The 21898-nt window shown below is 40.9% G+C and overlaps 1 long non-coding RNA gene across 1 annotated transcript in view; it reads right to left on the bottom strand.

Annotated features, from left to right (window-relative positions):
• The window catches only part of LOC147825081 (uncharacterized), a 49106-nt gene that overhangs the window by 7026 nt on the left and 20182 nt on the right, over positions 1–21898 (bottom strand). Inside the window, exon 3 of the long non-coding RNA XR_015441300.1 lies at positions 4615–4683. This is a non-coding gene — a long non-coding RNA (uncharacterized LOC147825081). The remainder of the gene's footprint in view (positions 1–4614; positions 4684–21898) is intronic.

Genomic DNA, 21898 nt, shown 5'->3' with positions numbered 1-21898 from the left:
TACTATCTTTGTTACTTTCTTGTCACTGAGACCCAGTATCCGAGACCCTCAACCTAAAGGAGGAAAGGTTTATTTGGGCTCACAGTGCGTAGAGGTTCCAGTCCATAGGCTGCTGGCTCTGAAGCACAGCCGCACGACAGAGGGGCCTGGCAGAGGAGAAGATGAGGAGAAGGGCTCGGAGTGCGATGGCGGAGAGGCGGGGAGCGTGAAGGGGGAGCGGGGAGGAGAGAGACCCTCCGGCCACGCCCCCAGGGACCACCTCCTCCGCCCAGGCTTCGCCGCTCAACATCAGATTCAGCTATGAACTCATCAGTGGACTAACCCACTGGTTAGTAGCATGTCTGCATGATCTACCACCTCCCCAAAGCCCCACCTAAGAGTGCATGAGGCTTTGTGTGTGTGGGGGGGGCACATCTATGTAAACCATAGCAGTTATAAACTTCTGTGTGCACATATTTTAGGTATCCAGCTTGACAGTGTTTTTACCTATATGTAAACCAAGGCACCACAATTCAGATCTAGGGATAGACCCCAGAAGTTCCATATGTCCATTCCCACTCAGTAACCATCCCCTCCCCAGAGAGGACTGCTGACTTCTGTCACCATGGACTCATTTTTTTTTTCTTTAAACTCTGTTTAAAGGAACCAAAGCATATGTAGTCTTGTATTTATGGTGTCTTTCGCTCAATAATTATGTCTGTAAGGTTTAATCCACGTTGTGTTAATAGTTTGTCCCTTTATAATGAGTCACATTCCGGTGTATGAATATCCCCACATTTATTAATCCACCCAGGGCCAGGGATTTAGCTCACTGGTTCTGGCACATGCCTCACAAGCACAAGGTCTGAGTTCGATCCCCGTTACCAAGAAACAAAAAGCTTATTAATCCACCTTCCTGTGGGTGGGCTTTTGAGTTGTTCCTAGCTTGCAGTTGTCACAAATACTTCTGTACCTGTCTCTAGTGGATACAGAGCCCTCATTTCTCTCATGTCTCTGTCTAGGAATGAAATTTCTGGGTCATGGCGTGGGGGAATGTTTAGCTCTTCTCGATATTTCTTTTACTTTCCAGGAAGACAGATTTTGGAGTGTTAACAGTCATTGCCATGGCTCGCTCCCCACAGGTTCATGTGCTGAGAGCATGGTCCCCAGTATGGCAGCACTGGGAGGCGGTGGGGCCTAGTGACAGATAACTAGGTTACTGGGGACATCACCCTTGCAAGAGATTAAGGTGGTTTTCTCAGGACTCTTGTGAGTTTCTGAGAGAATAGGTTGTTACAAAAATAAGCCTGGCCCCTGAACTCTGTGGCTTCCTGTCTCATCATGTGAATGCTCATCGCATGCACTCCTGCCATGCTGCCACCCATTATGTGGTGAGGCCGCCAAGGGGAGCTCATCAAAGCCTGAGTATTTGGGCTGCCCAATCTTAGGCTTCCAGCCTCCAAAACAGTGAGGTAAATCAACCTTTTGTTCTTGAAAGGGTACCCAGGCTCAGGTACCTATAGCAATAGAAGACAGGCTTATGTAGTCATTTACATAGTAATTCAATAAATGTTACATGCACCAGGAACTGTGCTTTGTCCTGATTTGAGAGGCTCCAGGGTTAGTTAATTGAGAGGATCAAAGATGTCATTAAGGACCAGTTTTCCTTTTCACCATCTTTGAGTGTTTTTGAGTGCTGAACTTTCTCCTAGGTTTGTACCCTTAAGGTCTCCAGATGGCTGCTGCAGCTCCAGGTATAGCATCTTAAGACCTCATCCAAAAACAAGAAGAAGAGAGTGAATGGGTTCTTCTTGTGTGTGTGTTTTATTTTATGTATTTATTTATATGATATATAAAGGATTTATAAGGTAGGCTTGTAATGGCCACTTGCAGAGTCAGGTATGGAAGAATCCACAAGGACCACCTAGAGTGTTGGAGAGCCAGAGGGTTCAGGTGAAAGTCAAAGGGCTTGAGTTCACTGCGGAGTCTGGTGTGAGTCTGTATCAGAAAGTTGAAGAGTCTGTGCTGGAAGTCTGCAGAAGGATGTCCAAAGGCGATGGTGAAGACAGGAGCTCCTCCAAAGAAGCAGAAGTGAAACTTCCTTCTTTCCCTTTTTCTTCCCTTCAGGCTGCAAGCCTATTGGTTGGTGTCACCCACATCCAGGGTGGGTCTTCTGTCTTCAGTATGTCAGTCATCCAGATATACGGAGAACTGTGCTAAACCAATCTGCTAGGTGTTTCTTATTCAAGTTGGCACCACAATTAACTATCACAGGCCCTGTTGGCTAAGTTGGGTGATATACTCAGGCCAGAACAGCAAAGAAACCAGAGATAAAGCATATCCAGCATTTTAAACATCCTTACGGTCACAAATGTTCATCCAGTAAAGAAGGAAAATGGTCATAGATAAGCAACCACTGATACCTCCCATGGCTACTTTCTACTGGTTTAAACTCAGGTCAGTAACTTATTCTCATTGAGGATTTTTTCATCAGAAAAATGGAGGCAATTACAGTTGCTTTAAAGATTAGGGTCAGTATTAAATGAAATAAAATAACGTGATGTGATGGACACATAAGTGTCAAATGAATGTGAATACTCTTCCTTTATATTATCCTTACTTCCACAGTGCTCAGCATTTGTGAAGATTTCATCAAGAATTATTTAAATGACAAGCCATTTGAGAAAAGCAAAGAGAAGAAACAGAATTCATTGCATGTTGTGATACAAGTCTGTGTAATTTATAAATTATACGACATACAGAAATTGTAGTTTATTATTTGGGGATGCAAAAGACTATGTGGAAATCTGAATCAGCACAGGGAGATGTATTGCAGTTAACCAAATTGTGTTGCTTCACAAATACATGAAAAAATATGATCATGTGAAGGATATTGGACACCAAATGGGCTTTAGTTTTAACTGTTTGTTTTAATAGCTCATTAAAATATGTGATTGGTGGTGCTTTTTATGACAGTAATGAATTTCACCAATATGAGACTTCGTTGTGGCTCTCTAGTACTAAATCTTTTTAGTGGAGAAATAAGAGACTTAGTATGCTAGTGTCTTCCCATGCACACTAATGGCCAATTCCTCCTTCTGCTGCTATTCCTGCTTTTCTACAAATTGCAGCCTGTGAGTGTGGGTAGAAGGGGTGTAATTCTAGGCATTGGTGCTGAGGAAATTGGTGTCATCCCTCATGATCTTCAGAATTTGCCTTCCTATGGTTGATTTTCTTTTTCTTTGTTTTTTTTTTTGGTTGATTTTCATTTAAGTACAAACATTCTTCTTTCTTGTAGGGCATACGATGGCTTCTTCAGGTTTTATACTTTAAAAAAGTAAGAATATATGGATGTCTAAGACTCTTATTTCAATATTAGAAATTCAGCTTAACCTCATAATCACAAAAAAATGGATTGATTCACACGAGAAAATTCTAGATCATACTGGCTGCAGGCATGGCTGGATCCAGGAGCTCAAATGTTGTCAGAGAGTTGGTTTGCATGTCTCTTGTCTTTCTGCCCACTTCCCTTTATCACGGCTCCATTCTCAGATAGGCTAATTCCTAGAGATGACAAGCTACCTGCCAATATTTTTTCTTTTTAGCAAATGCAGCAGAAAAAAAAAAGACTCTTTTTTCAAATACTTCCAGAAAGAGTACAGTGGTAACTCAGTTCATGAACTTGACTCTTCCCATGATTCCAGTTGCAAACTGAGTTGGACAAGAACTGAATCAAATTCAATAGTTAGGTTCATTGTTGACCTTGTGGTGAAATTTGATTTGTTTTTTTCCTGTTCAGTTTGCGACCAGAATTGTGGAGAGAATTGAGTTCATGAATCAAGGCACCACTGTGGTATCCACTCTGGAAGGGAAAGGGTAGGGACAGGGCTGATGCTGAACCAAAGAGCATCACATAGCTGACACCAGATTGGGCAGTGGCTGGGCTGCAACTCCCGTTAACTCTTTTGAAGGAAGGAGCAGTGGCAAGCGAGTTATCCTACTGCTTCTTCACTTCATTCCTCTTCATCTTCATTTTTCCCTTTCCTCTTTGTTTCTCCAAAGTCTAAGGAAGTAAGTGGGTGAGAGCCAATCCTAGTTGGGGGTAATGAGGGTGATAGAGTCCCAGAGGTGGCGATTGTGTGTTTGGGAGGAATCTGGTTAATCCAGCCTCTATTTTTCCATCGCAAATCTTTTTGTCCAAGAAGAAAGGAAAAACTTCAGCTCCACTAGGGCAAGTACCTGGCATCTCATGCACTACTGTATTCCCAGCATATCCCAGCCTAGTGCCTGGGCCTTCAGAAGTATTCGCAAAATATTGTTAGATTGTAGAAAAGAAGGCATCTGAAGAAGCTGCAGGGTTTCCTCCCTTTAGTTGTCTTGAAGGGCATGGGCTACAGAGCTCTTGCGTTTAAATTCAAGCATCTCGGCTTTGCCCTTATCAGCTGTGTAATTTTGGACATGTTACTTAGCTTCTCTGTGACTTGGTTCTTTTTTCTTAAACTGGGAAATTTTTTCCAGTACTGGGGATTGAATTCAGGGCCTTTTGCAGAGCTACACATCCATTCCTTTTTAAATTTTTAACTTTTCAGACAGGGTCTTGATAAGCTGCTAAATTGCAATTTGCATTTCTCTTACCTCAGCCTCCCAGAATGCTGCAATTACAGATGTGAGCCACTATGCCCAGCTATGGCTCAGGTTCTTTATCTGAAAAATGGAGATGATAATAACAGGATTGTTGAGAGGATTAAATAAATTAATACACATAAAATACTCATGTGATGGTTCGGATCTCCGATTACCTCTATCTAACCATCTATGGGAAGAATGCACTTCCCCGACCCCGCTGAAGGCAGACTTGGCCTCATGACTTGCTTTAGCCAATGAAATGTGAAAAAAAGCAGCCGGTGTCACTTCTGCATGGAAGCACCGAAAGCCAGTGTGTATTTCAACATGATGCTGTATAGTAAAAAATCTGACCTTGCCCAGGAAAAAGGACAGGGCTTTGCCCCCAGCTTTTATGTTATACCCGATAGAAAGGTCTTTGCTGCAGGTAGGGGCTGACACCCCCAGTAACCTTAAGGCAGGGTAGTGATGTCCCAGAGACCAATCACGTGATTTAGGGTGGGGGTTGTGGGTCATGTGGATACTGAGTTCGACATGGATACTGATGCAGTAGTATCTGTACTTCACCCAACCATGCCGGAAATTGTTGGATCCATGGTGCCTCTGTGATGAAGCCCCAGTGAAAATTCTGGACATGGAGACTCAGGTGAGCAATGCTCTGTATTGTTACACATCGATGTTGGGAGAGTAATGTATCTGGAGCACGGTGGAGCTTTGGGTTTGAGACTTTCCCAGTCCTGCCCCATACCTCTCTTCCTTTAGCCATTTCTGACCAGTGTTCTATCCCTGTCATAAGTGGGACCAGGTGCATACCAACTTTCAGTGATCCCTGAGCCTTTCCAGTAAACTACAGTTTACTTTTACTGTTTAGTTTAGGAATGATGAGCTTGTAGTTAATGGTTAGTGTCAGACGTAGGGGCAATCTTGGAGGGTGGGCCCTCAAATCCTGTAGTTTAGCTACCCACTTGGGCTCTGGGTAAGTAGTTCTCACCGTTGATGCCTCAAGTTTTTTTTCTCAGGCATTTTTTCCTAGTGACAGAAAGCTAACACAGTCATGTACAGTTATTATAGTAATATAGGTATTATAGATCACCCATGAATCACACAAAATTATATGTGTAGTGTCTGTTCTTTAAATCTCAGGGTAACTGGCAGTGTCTCAGATATTGGTCACCCTGTTAAACTGGGGCTAGGAATGAAGGTGGTGATATCACCAAATTAGAGTTCCAAACAACTTGTGCAGCATGAACAAGAAACTTCTACTTATTTAAACCACTGAGATGTGGGTTTTTTCACAAACTGTCCCATTCTAACTGATTCAGTGTGGCACAGGGCCTTGCACATAGCAAGCACTCAATAAGTATCAGCTACTATAAATACTATAAAAATAAATACTGTATGATACTATACTATACTATACTATACTATACTATACTATAAATACTATATCACTGTTATAGTTTGCCTCTGGAATGTTGCCCCATGAAGCTCCTGCACTGATGTCTTGATGGCACTATTAGGAGGTGGTGGAAACTTCAGGAGGTGAGGCCAGGGTTGAGGAATAAGTCCATTTCTTGTTGCTGAGACAAAATACCTGATACCCTAAGTTAAAAGAGGAAAGTTTATTGTAGCTCACAGTTTGTAGAGATTTCAGTTCATAGTTGGCTGGCTCTAAGGCAGTGTGGTATGGCAAAGGAGAAACAGTTCATGGCAGGCAGAAGGCAGAAGGAAGCAAGGCAGCAAGTAGTGAAGTAGTAAAGCAGCAGCCAGCCTGCCTTCTTTCTGTCCTTTATATCCATCCAGACAACTTCCTTTTAGGTGGTACCACTCATACCCAGGGTGGGCCTTCCCATTATCCACACCCAAAAGTATGCCAAACAAATCAGTGGACTAATTTAGTAATCACACACCCTTAATCCCAGCATCACACATCCTAGATCCAGCTACCTCTGAAAAGCTCCACCACATGAGGCTCTGGAGGGACATCTAGACACAAGCCATAACAAGCACTGAACAATTGGATTTAAAGTATCAGGGTGGCTCCTTTCACTTTTTTTGTGTCTTGGAGTTGAGCAGAAGGATGAGCATAACCAGGACCTTCAGCTCTGGGTCTACCTGGAGTCTTTCATGAGTAGTGGTCTTGGGCAGCTTTTTACATGGAAGCTCCCAGAGAAAGGCCCAAAAACCAGGTGGAAGCTTCCAGCTTCTTAATGGTAACCTGGTAAGCAAGCACAAGTGAGCAACTGCCATGTGCTACTGGCGAAGGCAGGCATGGAGCCACCTAAACCAAAGGGAAGAGGGTGTGGACCCCATCTTTTGATGGGATGAGTGTCAAAGGATTCCTGGCCATTTAAATTATTTATTTATTTTTGGAACCGGGGATCGAGCTCAGGACCTTGCACTTGTGAGGCAGGTGTGGTGCAACTGAGCTAAATCCCCAGCCCCTTCCTGGCCATTTTAAATCCAACTAATAAATACCATAGACCAGGTATAGTAGAGCCTGAGTTTCATGTGATCAGGGCTGGAAGTATTAAATGACTAACAGTGTTAGACAGAGCAAAGATTGAGTATTCATATTCATAACTATGGCCAAATCCAGAAGCAGAAAGATTAAAATTAAACTAAATAATCATTAAAACTACTGAACAGAAAAAGTAAACAGCATGTAAAGGAAATAATAATATATTTAACCCATAAAGGGTCACCTGCATTTCTTTCTTTCTTTCTTTCTTTCTTTCTTTCTTTCTTTCTTTCTTTCTTTCTTTCTTTCTTTCTTTCTTTCTTCCCTCCCTCCTCCCTCCTTTCTTCCCTCTTCTCTCATCTCTCTATCTCTCTTGCTTTCTGTCTTTATAGTATTGTGGATTGAATCCAGGGAGCACTGAGCTATATCACTAGTACTTTTTACTTTTTTTGTGTGTGTGTGAGACAAGTTCTCCCTAAATTGCTCAGGGTAAACTTCAACTCATTATCCTCCTGCCTCAGCCTCTCAGAGTTCTGGGAATACAGGCATATATTACTGCAGTCCACTAAGATTTACATTTCCAATTTCAAAAATTACTACAGAATTATAGTAATTAAGATGTGTAGCTGGGGATTTAGCTCAGTGGTTCCACTGCTGGCCTTGCAAGTCCAAGGACCCGAGTTCGATCCCCAGTACCAAAAAACACACAAACCACCAAACAACAACAAAAAACAAATAAAGATCCATGGTGCTAGCCTGAAAGTAGATCAATAGAGTAGAACTGATAATTCAGAAATAAGCCCATTTATGGTCAATTCCTTTTTGACACAGTTGCCAAGAACTACTTGGTAGGGGAAAGATTAATCTTTTAACCAATAGTACTGGGACAACTAGATATCCACAGGCAAATAAATGAAGCTGAATTCTTATCTCAGACCATATTTTAAAAAGTAATTCAAGAATTAGCCAAAAAACCCAAATAAATGTAAGGGCTAAAACTATAAGACCTATAGAAGAAAACATGGGGGTAAATCTTTGTGACTTTGATTTAGGCAATGGTTTCTTAGATATGACACCTACAGCATAGCAATTAAAGAAAAATGGATTAATTGGTATTTATTAAAATGAAAATCATTTTCTGGGCATAGTGGTGCACACCTGTAATCCCAGCACTCTGGGAGGCTGAGGCAGGAAGGTCATGAGTTGGAGCTCAGCTTAAACAACTTAGCAAGATTGTCTCAAAATAAAAAATAAAAAGAGCTGGGGGCATAGTTCAGTGGTAGAGCTTCCCTGGGTTCAATGCCCAGTACTGAAAAACAAACTAAATAAATAATAAATAAATAAAATTTAAAACTTTAGTGCTTCAGAGGATACTTTCAAAAAGGTAAAAAACACAACCCATTGAATAGGAGAAAATATCTTCAAATCATGTATTGGATAAGAGACCAGTATGCAAAATGTATTATGAAGAACTCTTACAAGTCAACAATAAAAAGACAATCCATTAAAAAAGTGGGCAAATTACACAAGAAATGTCAACAATTAACAAATTGGATTATATCAAATTTTAAAAACTTCTGCACAGCAAAGGAAACCAACAGAGTGAAGACACAGCCTACAGAACGAGAGAACAATTTTGCCAGCTACTCCTCAGACAGAGAATTAGTATCTCGCATATATAAACAACTCAAAAAATTAGACTCCCCCTCTGAGTAAAAGACCCAGTCAGAAGTGGTCATCTGAAATGAATAGATGTGTCTCAAAGGAAGAAGCACAAGGGCCTGGGATTTAGCTCAGTGGTTCCATTGCCTGCGTCACAAGCACAAGGTCCCGAGTTCGATCCCTGGTACCAAAAAAACAAACGAAGAAGAAGCACAAGTAGCCAATACAGTAGGTCTGAAGAAACATTCATCACTGCTGGCTATTAGAGAAATCCAAATCAAAACAATACTGAGATGCCATCTCACTCCAGAAAGATTGGCCATCATCAAGAACTTAAAAAACAACAAATACTGGTAAGGTTGTGTGGGAAAAGGAGCCCTTCTTTATTGTTGGTGGGAGTGTAAACCCCACATGGTATAACCACTATCCAAATCAGAATGGGGATTCCTCAAAAAACTAAAAGTAGGGGCTGGGGATTTAGCTCAGTGGTTTCGCTGCCTGCTGTGCAAGCTCAAGGACCTGAGTTCAATCCCCGGTACCAAAAAAACCAACCCCCCCCCAAAAAACCCTAAAAATAGAACGTGCATTTGACCCAGCTATACTTCTTTTGGGCATCTTCCTGAAAGATTTAAAGGATCCTATTACAGTGAGACATTCATACCCATGTTTATAGTGGCATAATTCACAATAGCTAAACCTTGGTAGCAGCCTATACGCCTGTCAACAGTTAATGGATAAAGAAAATGTATATATACAGAATGGAGCACTACTCAGTCATAAAGAAGGTTAAATTTGACTCATTTGTAAGCAAATGGATGCCTTGAGACCATAATGCTTAGTGAAATCAGACACAGGAAGTTAGACATGGCATGGTTTCTCTTATTTGAGAAACCCCAAATACAAATAATTTAAAGAGCAAAATAAAAGACAGATGATAGGAAACAAGAAGGTAGAATTTATGGAGGTGAGAAGGGGTCCTAGGGATGGATGGAGATGGGAGGGAGTGGAGGAGAAGGTGAAGTGAAAAGGATCAAGACATGATATATATATGTACCAGTGCACCAAGATGAATATATTTATTATGTATCACAAGCACATACTAATAAAAAAAATATATAAAAAGTGCACAAATGATTTGCATAGAAATTTATAGAAATGACCAATAAGCTCATTAAAATATTCAAATCAAATGCAAATCAAAATCACAGTGAGATATGCCACACCTTCTAGCATAGCTATAATTTAAAAGATAATAACAAGTGTTGATCAATATGTGAAGAATTTTGTTTTGTTTTGTTTTTGGTACCAGGGATTGAACTCGGGTCCTTGCGCTTGCACAGCAGGCGGCGAAACCATTGAGCTAAATCCCTGGCCCAATATGTGAAGAACTTTGAACCTTTATATATTGCTGATGGGATAAGATGCAGACAGTTGCTCTGGGCAATTATCTGGAAATTACTCTAAAAATTAAACAAATGCTTACCAAATGACCCATAAGTTTTAGTCCTAGGAATAGTATACACCCCAGATAACTGAAATGATATATGTGGATACAGCATTTCTAGGGAGCAGATTGCAAATAGTTACCATAACTTTAAGTGCATACACACTTTCACCCATAAATTCCACCTCTGGTAATATATTCTAGTGAAATATATGTTATATAGTAAAATTGGAAACAACTGAAATTATCTATCAATAGTAAATAAGTTATGATACAATTTCTATTAGGAATACCCACCCAGCTCTTGTTAAACAGGATACCATGTTTCTGGGTCCACAGCCCTATTCCCCTCTGTATTTTCTCCCTTTCTCTGGATATGGCATGGACAGAACTGGACAAATATCTATTTTTCCTCCCTTGGATCCAGCTCTGCAAAGATGAACCATGTATATGAAGCAACAGAGGGGAGAAGGTGTAACTGGTCAAGAGTTCCTCTCTGTTAGAGGCTATGCTGAGTTGCTGCTATGTTTCTCTATGTCACTTGGGGAAAGAAAGATGCCCCTCGCTATCGTAAATGAGAGAAGAGAACGATGATTGGGAATGCCCGGGCTCACAATTTCACTTTCTTGGAGGAAAGTCAATAAAAGATGTAAGGACAGCACTTACTTTGGACAGGCCAGTCCCTGGGGCCTGCAGAGCCAGGTAAGTTTGAGCCTAGACTGGGCAACTTAGCAGCCTGGCAAGACTTTGTTTCAAATGAAAGTATGTAAAGAAAAACGTTGGGGATGTAGCTCAGTGGGAAGGTCCCTGGTTCAATCCCCAGTACAAAAAAAAAAAAAGAGAAAGAAAGAAAGAAAGAAAGAAAAAGAAAGAGAAAGAGACCTGCTGGAAACCAGGAGCTCCTGATATCTATTCTTAAGTCACTGAGAAAGCCTCCTTAACTTAGGGCTCAAGCTGTTTGGCAATCTGTGGACCCCACATTTAGTCAGAGGGGTGCAAACTATATGGGCTAATAGACTGTGCTTAGAATTGAGTGGTCTTTGCCTTTTTTGGTCCTGAAATTTCTACCACATTGTGATGAAGTCTAAGTAAAGTGGTTGGTGTGGAGGGGGCCTGAATCTCAGGACCTCCTAATATATCTAGGCTATGGTTTGGACATGGTGTGCCTCGCCCAGGGGTTCATGTGCTGGCAACCTGGTCCCTGGATGGCAGTATTGAGGTGGGGGCACTTCATGGAAGGGGCCCTGGTGGATGGTAAATACTGTAATTTGGGGCGGTGCTGCCCTCATGAATGGAATAGTGCTGTCTCCTAGGAATGGGTCAGGGCTCAGGGATCTGGATTAGTTCCCCAGAGAATGGGTTGTTACAAGCGAGCCTGGGACCTCTCCTCAGTCCCCCTTCTTGCATGAGTCCCTGCTATGTGATTCATCTACCAGGCAGCCCTCACCAGAGGCCCCCCATACCCCTAAGTGCTGGTGTTATGCCCTTGGGCCTCCAGCACTGTGAGAGAAATAAACCCCTTTTGTTTACATATCACCCAGCCTCAGGTAGCTTGTTATAGTGACACATAACAGACTAAGACAGTCTATCACTGAAAGGGATAGATGCCCACAATATATTAAGTGGAGGAAAAACAGCTGTCTATTTTAGGAGATGGGGGCCCTAATATGTCTGGCTGTATTACTCATTTTACTTTGTATATGTATATCAAAATATAATGTTGTTTACCTTAAACATATACTATTGGAAAGACTGAAAAATAGTATATATTGTGATTTCTTTATATTAAAATACAAATATTTACAGGGAAAAATATTTTAGTGGATGTGTATCCAGCCTGGTAGCAGCAGCTATCACTGGGTGGTATTTCTGGAAATGATGTTTATCTTCTTTCATACATTTCACTAATGTTTGATTATTTTTTTGCAGTGGGCATGTATTTTATTTTATTTTGTTTTTGAGCATGTATTTTATAAAGAGAAGAAACAAAACTAGTTTTCAGAAAATGCCTTTGTGAGAGGATCAGGTAGATAGTATCGGTCTCAGGAGGTGGACTTTGGAATCTGGGAGGCCAACAGTGACATGCCGAACAGCAAGCGCAAGGGTGATTCCAGACTTCAGGGCACAGCGGGTCACAAGATGCCGGGGTCGTGTCTCCTCCTGTGTTATATGAAGTTAAAGGAAGGCTGGGAACTGGTATGGTAGATGGAGGATTGCTATGGGCTGAGTTGTGTTTCCCCAGTTCCAGGGCTGGAGCCCTAACCCCCAGTTCTTGAGAACCTGACTCCATTTGGAGAGAGCGCCTTTGAGGAGGTGGTCAAGATGAGGCAATTAGCATGGCCCCCATTTAATCTGACTAGCGGCCTCATAAGGGGGCGTTTCGGCACATGGAGACAGCAGGGAGCACTCACATAGGGCAGGTGACCTCCTGCAAGCCAAGGAGAACAGCCTCAGCTAAACCCAAACCTATTGACACCTGGACTTCGGACTTGCAGCCTACAAAACTGTGAGAAATAAATTTCAGTTGTTCAAGCCACCCAATCTGTGACATTTTGTTATGGTGGCCTTAGGAAACTAACTCCAAGATATTCACAATTTTAGGCTTTTGAGTGGTAAAATGTGTAAAAAGTTCAACTAAATATTTTCACAAATTCTGTGGGGTTTTTTGGCCTTCATTCAGAATACAAGTATTTCATAAGCAAAACTTCTTCAAATAAGTTGTGTTTACTTATGATTTCACATAATTATAGGCCTCCTCAGTTTCATTTCATTCCAATATAGAACATAAATGCATCCAAATAGAAATAGGTGCTTCAGAAATGATTCATCTTGCAAGTTGAAATATTCTAAAATGCAATTATAGAATTGCAGCATCAATATTATATACCATCTGGGACCTCATTGTTTGATTTGTTCAGTGCCTCCTGTGCCTACGATAAGATTAATTTCAAGTTTCCCTGTTTGCAAATCATGTTTCCAATAACTGCATTTTGGCACTTCATTTCATAAATACTTGATTAAAGCTTTTCAGAGGCACACAGTAAAGTTCTCAACTCATCAGGCATCAGAAAAATATCAAAAGTCACAACAAAGTATCACTACATGCTAGAACAGATAGAGTCATAGTACTAAGTGTTGGCACGGATAAGGTGCAGTGGAAACCTGTGTTGCTGATGAGAATGCAAAAAGGTACAGTAACTGGCAAACACTGCAGCATCACCTTATAAAGTTAGATTCATTTCTAACCAACCCAGAAATTCTACTTTCGGGCTGGGGATTTAGCTCAGTGTTTCTGCCACCTGCCCTGCAAGAGCGAGGACCTGAGTTTGATCCCTGGTACTGGCCCCCCCCCCAAAAAAAAGTGCCGGTAAGAAATTCTACTTTCGAGTACTGTATTTACCCAAGGAAATAAAAATATATAGCCAAATAAAATATGTATGTGAATGTTCATAGCACTGGGAACATCTCAAATGTCCATTCCTAATGAATAGATGTAGTGTGTCTATACCATAGAAAACCTCCTAACAATAAAAAGAAAGGAAATAGTTATATAAACAACAATGTGAGTGCATCTCAAAAAATATTAAAAGAAGTCAATCACCAGAGGATCCACACTATATAAGGCCATGTGTAATATGTTTATGTAATTTCACTGTAATATGTAAAATGATAGTGATGAGAAGCAGATCAGTGGCTTCCTTGGGCCTGAGTGAGGAGCTACGATTGACCATTGTGTTAGCTTTCCATTACTGTAACAAACACCCAAGATAAATCCATTGATAAAGAGAAAAGGTTTACTTGGGCTCAGGGTTTTGCAGGTTTCAGGCCATGATTAACTGGCCTTGTGTTTTGGGTCTGGACCAGCATGTCCTGGCAGGGAATATCCGATGGGGCAAAGCTCCTTACTTCACTGGTGGGAAGTGAAAGAGAGGGAAGAGAGGAAGAGGCTAGTGCCCCATAGTTCCCTCTCCGGGCATACCCCAAGTGACCTGAAACCTCTCAAAAGGGCCCGTCTCTTAAAGGTCCCAGCCTCTCCCAGGAGCACCCCAGGCCAGGGACCAAGCTTTTAACAGATGGGGCACTCGGGAGCCAAAGTATAGCAAACACATACAGTTTGGGAAACTTTTTGGGTGGAGAATTACTCTATCTCTTGCTTGTGTTGATGGATGAATGATTGTCTACAATCACCAAAATTCTGGGGCCGGGGATTTAGCTCAGTGGTGCTGCTGCCTGCCCCGCAAGCGCAAGGTCCCGAGTTTGATCTCTGGTACAAAACAAACAAACAAACGAAAATTCACCTGGGCATTTAAAAGGCAGTATAAGAATTAACTCGATAAACAAAAAAAAGGAAGAAAAAATTTCCACCTAATTTTGAACAATACACAACCAAAATCAAGGGGATTTGTTTATAAAAAGTTTAATACAATGATAAAATGCTTATACTGGTTTACAGAATAGCTGTTCAGAAGCTCAAATGTTTTTAAGTGTCTGTCATCCAATTGATGAAAAGCAGCAAAAAAGAAAGCGCACAATGCCACGCTGAAATATGTTCTTATATTCAACATCAGCACTGTCACAAGATTTTGTAGTTCAGTTATACTATGTGAACATAAAAATACTTGTAAAATTTGTCAATTGCAGTTTTTTCCCTCTTTTTTAGGGGTGGGGGCATGATACTGGGGATTGAACCCAGGGCTTTGTGCATGCTAGACACTCTACCACTGAGCTACATCCCTAACCCTTTAAATTTTTTATTTTGAGACAGAGCCTTACCAAGTAGCCCAGGCAGGCTTTGAACTAGAGATCCTCCTATCTTTGCCTCCTAGGTATCTGGGATTACAAGTGTGTGCCACCATGCCTAGCTTTAGGCACAGATTTCTTAAAATGACTTCTAACTTTACAATCAGGTGTTGATGCATCCCCAAAATTTGTGTTTATTCACACAGCTAGTGAAATAATTACAGCCCATAGGATGATGGGAAAAATTGTCAACAAATGTTATGTCAAATGTCCTATCATCATTAACTTTGTTGGGAAACAGATGTTCAGAACTTAATCTTTCATAAAATGCATACTTTGTAGTTCTTGAAAAAGAAGGAAAAAAGGCACAGGTCATTGACCACTCCAGATTTAAAGTGGGAGCACTCATTGCTGAGTATGCATCTCATTCCTACTGGATACGGCCATGGCAGAGGCTGGCACTGTGTGGAGTCTTCTAAACTCTTCCATGTTCTTCTCTTAGATAAAGTTTGCATATGGTAAAATGCAGAGACTGCTTTCCATGTAGGTTTTAACAAATGTATATGACTATGTTACCCATGCCCAAATAAAGAAGGGACATTCCCACCATTCCTCAGTTTTCCTTCTGATTAATCCGTATGCCCATAGGTGATGTGTGTTCTATTGCCATGGATTCATTTTTAAACTTCATATAAATGGAATTATAACATGAATGCTTTTCAGTTTGGGTTCTTTACCACAACATTATGATTGTGAGATTCATCAAATTGTTACATATATTACTAGTTATTCTTTTTTCAATTTTTAAATTGCCAAGTAGTATTCTATCCCACGAATTTACCACAATTTATTTATCAGTCTTCCTACTGATGGACATTTGTGTTGTTTTTGGTTATTTACTATTATAAATAAAGTTGCAATAAATGTTTTCGTATAAGACTTGTAGATGTGTACTTTCATGTCTCTCATTTTTTAGTTTCTCTTTTTGTTGGTGTATGTTTCCAATACATAATAATTACATTCATCTTTTTTGTTTTTTTTTTGAGACAGGGTCTCACTATGTAGTTCAGGCTGGTCTTGAACTCACTATGTAGCCCAGGCTGGCTTTGAACTCACAGTGATCCTCCTGCCTTAGCCTCCCAAATGCTGGGTTTACAGACATGTACCACCAATTATTGCCCAGAAATAATTACATTCATCTTGAGGAATCGGTACATACACATATTGTATCTTTTTTTTTTTTTTTTGGTACTGGGGATCGAACTCAGATCCTTGCACTTGCGAGGCAGGCAGCGGAACCACTGAGCTAAATCCCTGGACCTACATATTGTATCTTGGTGGTTATTCTTTTTTTTTTTTTTTTTTTGGTACCGGGGATTGAACTCTGGTCCTTGTGCTTGCACAGCCGGTGGCCAAACCACTGAGCTAAATCCCTGGCCACATATTGTATCTTAATCATTTTAATCTCACCTTCTTCTTGCCTTACTCTATGCCACATCCCCAGAACCCTTCCCATCCCCACAAATTCTACCTCCCTGGTTCCTATCATCTATCTTTTATTTTACTTTTTATTTATTTTATTTTTTTGAGACAGGGTCTCACTATGATATTCAGGCTGGCCTTGAACTCATGGAAATCCTCCTGCATCAGTCTCCTGAGTGCTGGGATTATAGGCATGTGCCACCACACCTAGCTTATTTTGCTTTTTAAATTATTTATATATTAGGTTTATATAAAAAATTACGTGATACTAAACTTTCTGTGTCCGATTTATTTCATTTAGCATTATGGTCTCAAATTGCATCCATTTTCCTACAAAAGACTCAAATTTGTCCTTCTATATTACTGAGAAAAAAATAGATATCATATTTATATCATATTTTCTTTATCCATTCATCCACTGATGGGCCTATAGGCTACTTTCAAGATTTAGCTACTAAGAATTGTGCTGCTATAAGCATGAGTATGCATGTGTCACTGTAATATGATGTCTTTAACTCTTTTGGGAAGATATTCAAAAAAGGTATACACTGGGCATGGTGGCACACACTTCAGGAGGCTGAGGCAGGACGATTGCTGTGAGTTTGAGACCAGCTTGGGCTACATAGTGAGTTCAAAGTCAGCCTGAACTACACAGAGAAAACCTGGCTCAGAAACAAACAAAAAAGAGGTATAGTTGGGTCAAGTGGGATTTTTCATTTTTTTGAGGAATCCCTATATTGATTTCCATAGTGGTTGTACTGGTTTACATTTCTATCAACAATGAAAAAGTGTTCCCTTTTCTCCATAACCTCACCAGCATTTGTTGTTTTTTTGAATTCTTGATGACAGCTATTCTTTCTGGAGTTAGAATCTCAGGGTTGTTTTGATTTGCATTTCTCTAACGGCCAAAGATGTGGAACATTTCTCCATAGACCTGCTGGCCATTTGTACTTTGGTGCTACCGGGCATTGGTGGTGGCTCGCCAAGTTTTTGCCTGGGTCTTTTATTTGGGAGGATCTAATGTTTTTGAGCTCTGTATATATTCCAGATATTAGTCTTCTGTCTGAGAAGTAGTTGGCAACATTCTTTTCCCATTTTGTAGGCTGTGTCTTCACTCTATTGGTTGTTTCCTTTGCTGTCCAGAAACTTTTTAATTTGACATAATCCTGTTTGTTGATTTTCATTCAATTGGGTTTCTGTTCAGGAAGTACTTGCCTATGCCCATGTCTTCGAGAGTTTTACCTGTTTTATCTTCCAGCAGGTTCAATGTTTGTTTTAGTATCTAGATTGCTGATTTATCTTGATTTGATTCTAGTAGAAGGTGAGAGGTAGATTCATTCTTCCACATGTGGATAACAAATACCTAGGAGAAGATCTATGTGTTGGAACTTAAGTATAATTTGTAACTGCCAATAAGTTTTCTGAAGTAAGTCTAGCACTTTACATTTGGGCCTACATTTGAACTTGACAACGTATGAAAGCATAAAGGCACTGAAAAAAACTTTTCATTTGCTCCAGATTCTCACCAATGTTGGTGCTATCAGCCTTTTTTTTTTTTTTTGTACCAGGGATCAAACTCTGGACCTTGTGCTTGCAAGGTAGGCAGCACCACCACTGAGGTAAATCCCTGGCCCATCAGCCTTCTAAAAATTTTAGCTATTTGTGAAAATAATATTGCATTGTGATTTTAATTTGCATTTCTCTGAGGACTTGTAAGGTGTTCTTATATCTTGTAGCTTCTTTTGTGAAGCGTCTGTCTTTTGCTCATATGTTTGACTGTGCTTTTTATCATTTTTTATTGACATATAAGAGGTGTGTGCATATTGTGAATACAAGTCTTTTGTTAGATACACGAGTTACAAAATTTTCTCTCAGACTGTGGCTTGCCTATTCATTTTCTTAATTGTGTCCTTCAAAGAGTAGAATATTGACGAAGTCAAAGCAGGTTTTCCTTTTTTTTTTTGTACTGGGGATCAAACTCAGGACCTTGCTCTTGGGAAGCAGGTGACGGCACCACTGAGCTAAATCCCCAGCCCTTCCTTTTACAGTTAATGCTTTTTGTGTCCTCTCTACAATCATTTTTTACAAAGGCTTATTTGATGAATAGAAGATTTTAATTTTCATGAATTCTGTGTATCACTTTTTTCTTTTAAAGTTAGTGCATTTGTGTTCTGAGAGATCTTTGCCTAGGCCAACGCTGCAAAAGCACTGTCTTTTTTTTTTAATCTTATAGTTTTAGCCTTATGTTTAAAGGTATGATTCATCTCAAACTACTGTTGGTGAAATGAGGATTATGGATTAAATGTGAATTAAGGATTGGTTAATGTTATCTTTATTAGACAACTTATTTAATGTCTCTGAATCTCATTTACATATCTGCAAGTGACAGAAGCCTGTCTCAGAGAAGAGATATTGAGTTCATTAAGTTAATAGCATCTCCCACATAAAAGGTATTAAACAATAAACTTGAAGCATTTATGGGTAAATGGATGCACCTCAAGACCATAATGTTAAGTGAAATAAATCAGACATATGTTTAAATATCATATTCTCTTATATGAGAAATCCAAAATATAGATAAAGAGCAAAGTAAAAGATAGATAATAGGAAGTAGGGAGATATTTTTCAAATGGGAAGGGGAACAAGAGGTAGAGGGAGGGAAAGGAAAAGGGATTAAAAAAAGAGAATTGAAGAAAAAAATGGAAATAGATCTTTTGCAAGTAGAAAGAGGAACAAGAATTGGAGGGAGCAGGGAGGAATGAGAAAGGGAAAGGGATGAAAAAAGAATTAAGATGTGTTGTGTACATGTACAAACTCCCTCTGATAAATGTAATCTTTGTGTACTGCAAATATAGACTAATAAGAGACACAAAAAAGGCCAGGGATTTGGCTCAGTGGTGCTGCTGCCTGCCTCACAAGCACAAGGTCCTGAGTAGAAGCAAAAAAGGTGTTAAACAGTGTAGCTCAATCATGATCCTCTTAGGTATTTGTGGATGTCTTCGATGCTCTACAAAAAGTTCTCCTGCCTATTTTTTTTTTATGCTTCCATTACAGTGTAAGCCCCCCAATAGTAATACAAATACTCCTAACAACCCTTTGAGTACCACAGTGAACTTGACACTTTACATACATCCAACCAAAGCTTGGAGGGCTGTGGTCTTTATTTGGAAGTTAACGGTGGCTGAAGAACAAGAGTAACTTGCCCAGGGAAAGGGCCAGGAAGTGGTGAGACTGGTATTCCAAATTAGGTTCAAGTTCAAAGCTCACATCCTACCCACCACAAGCTTTTGATTTAATTGGCCTGACATTAGTGTTTAGTGTGTAATTTGGAGTCCTTTGAACATGTCGTGAGTAGCACTGCAAGGTAAACCTCAGTCTCAGCTGTTGGAAATGCCGTTTTCTAGCCCATGTGTACTGGGATGCTGCTGCTGTATCAGTGGTCTGCATTTGAGCCTTAGGTGCCTCCTGTCCTCCATTTATATCAGCTCTCACATTCCCTCTGGTGTCCATCAGTGGTTCACACCCAGGAAGTACTGTCCTTCAGGGAGTATTTGGAAATGTGCCTGTTGGAGGACTCCATTATGGACCCTCTGGGACTGGGTGGGCAGGGCTCAGGTATGGTAAATATCACACCATGCATAACCCATAATTCAACCATTTGGCCCCAAATGCCAGTGGTGCTTCCCCCAAATGTTGGCTGAATGCTAACTCCAATCCCAATTCAAGTCTCCTCCTCTGCGAGGCTTTCTCCGGACCCCAAGTCATCTTCTCTCCTACTGATGTGTATCGTTGACCTTGCTGCTCCTCTGTAGATGTGCTCCTGTTTTCCCTACTGTCCTCTTCTTGGTGGTGAAGTCCCCTGTCAAAGCACATTGGTGGCTTCAGGAAGCACACTCTGGCTTCAGGAAGCGAGTCTGCTATTCACTTTTACCCAGCACTCCACGAGCACAATGCTTCATTTGCTGAGCCACTCAGTCAAAAAATGATTTAAAAAGGCTTCAATCAGTAGAGCTGTCGGAATTTCTTCAGGGGTCACAGTGAGAGAGAAATGAACAGTGGCCTTTCTGCAGAATGAGCATAAATATGTGTGTTTCAGATGCCTAGGAGAGGCCTGGGGGAGGGGCAGGTGGGATGGGGGACCTCAACCACGGCTGACCTTTGCCTGGGGCTCAAGGCAGCATCAGAGACCTGTGAGCTGAAACCTCCCATCAACTCTCAATTCAGCACTCAGTTCTGCACGGAAAGTCATCGTGATTCATGCAGCAGGCCATTAATCCAGTAAGAACCCACTAAATGGACAGACGAACAAAAACAGGAAGCCCTTCTGAGAGCCATAAATTCACTCTCGTCGCAGCTTTATATACTTGAAAGTGAAGGGTGTTCCAGGAGAACCATGGAAGGTACCTGGAACCTTGGTTTCTAATAGAAACCTGGGCAATTTGATTGAACTGCTAATAAATTGAGGACTTATTTTGTACAAGTGGCTGGGCTGGCATTGAGATGAATAAAAGGACTGTAGTTAATCTTTCAGGAGTTTGAAGACAGGGAAGAATAATTCCTAAGTCCTGCTTTTCCTTGCCTGCTTCTATGTCTGGTCCTGAAAACTTGCCTGAAACTTCCCTCTCCAGACTTTCCCACCTCTTCACCCCTCTTGCTGAGGGAAACTTCTCTAAGGTCTGCTGATTTCTACAACAACCTGTTACCTGGTTTTCCTGGCTACTCATGTTTCATTCTTTTCCTCCCACAGCGGTGCTGGGAATGGAATCCAGGGCCTCGCTCACACTGGGCAATCACCCTATCACTGAACTACCCCTCTAGCTCTTCCATTCCCACTGTGGTCCAGCATCACACACCAGCAGATTCACCTTCTCCCCAAGCAGTCTGATCCTATCACTCAGAAATGGATGTGAAGCCCTGTCATAACTCTGTCATTTTAAGGATAAAAGTGTATACACCTCACCAAGGTCCTTTGAGGTCATGGGCCTGTTTGCTTCTTCAGCTTTTTCACAACCAGATTCTCCATTTCAGATATCATGACCCTCTGGCTGGTTCTCAGACTTCTGTCTTCCCACCTGCTCCTCCTATGATGTGCCTGGCCCCTAACTCTCTAACCAAATTTTCAAGGTACCCCGTCCCTGGATGGCACCTCCTATTTTTGTTTCCCACACCTGGACTTTCCCACTCATGACATGCACCTTATCAAATTCCCACTTGTCTCCATTGACTTTGACTGTCTCATCTAAACTGCAAGAACTATATTTGATTTGTCTTTGCCTGCTCAGCACCTAGAAGAGTGCCTGGCACCTGCCAGATGCACAATAAGTGCTTGCTGCCTGCATTTGAATGAGTGCCTATGCAAGGTCATAATAAATAAGACAAGAAGGGCTTATTCAGGGATGACTTTAATGTGCATTTATCTCTACGTAATCTCTGCTTTGCTTCTAATATTGCACTTGGAAAAATCGTCATGGACAATTGAATGCCTTATTGTTCCAGAATGATGGATG

Source organism: Heterocephalus glaber, unplaced genomic scaffold (genome assembly GCF_053883595.1).
Source record: "Heterocephalus glaber isolate CG9 unplaced genomic scaffold, H.glaber_assembly_v1.0 deba00001509, whole genome shotgun sequence".
NCBI lineage: Eukaryota > Metazoa > Chordata > Mammalia > Rodentia > Bathyergidae > Heterocephalus > Heterocephalus glaber.
Note: the sequence above shows the minus strand (reverse complement) of the source record. Positions and strands in the feature narration are given on the sequence as shown.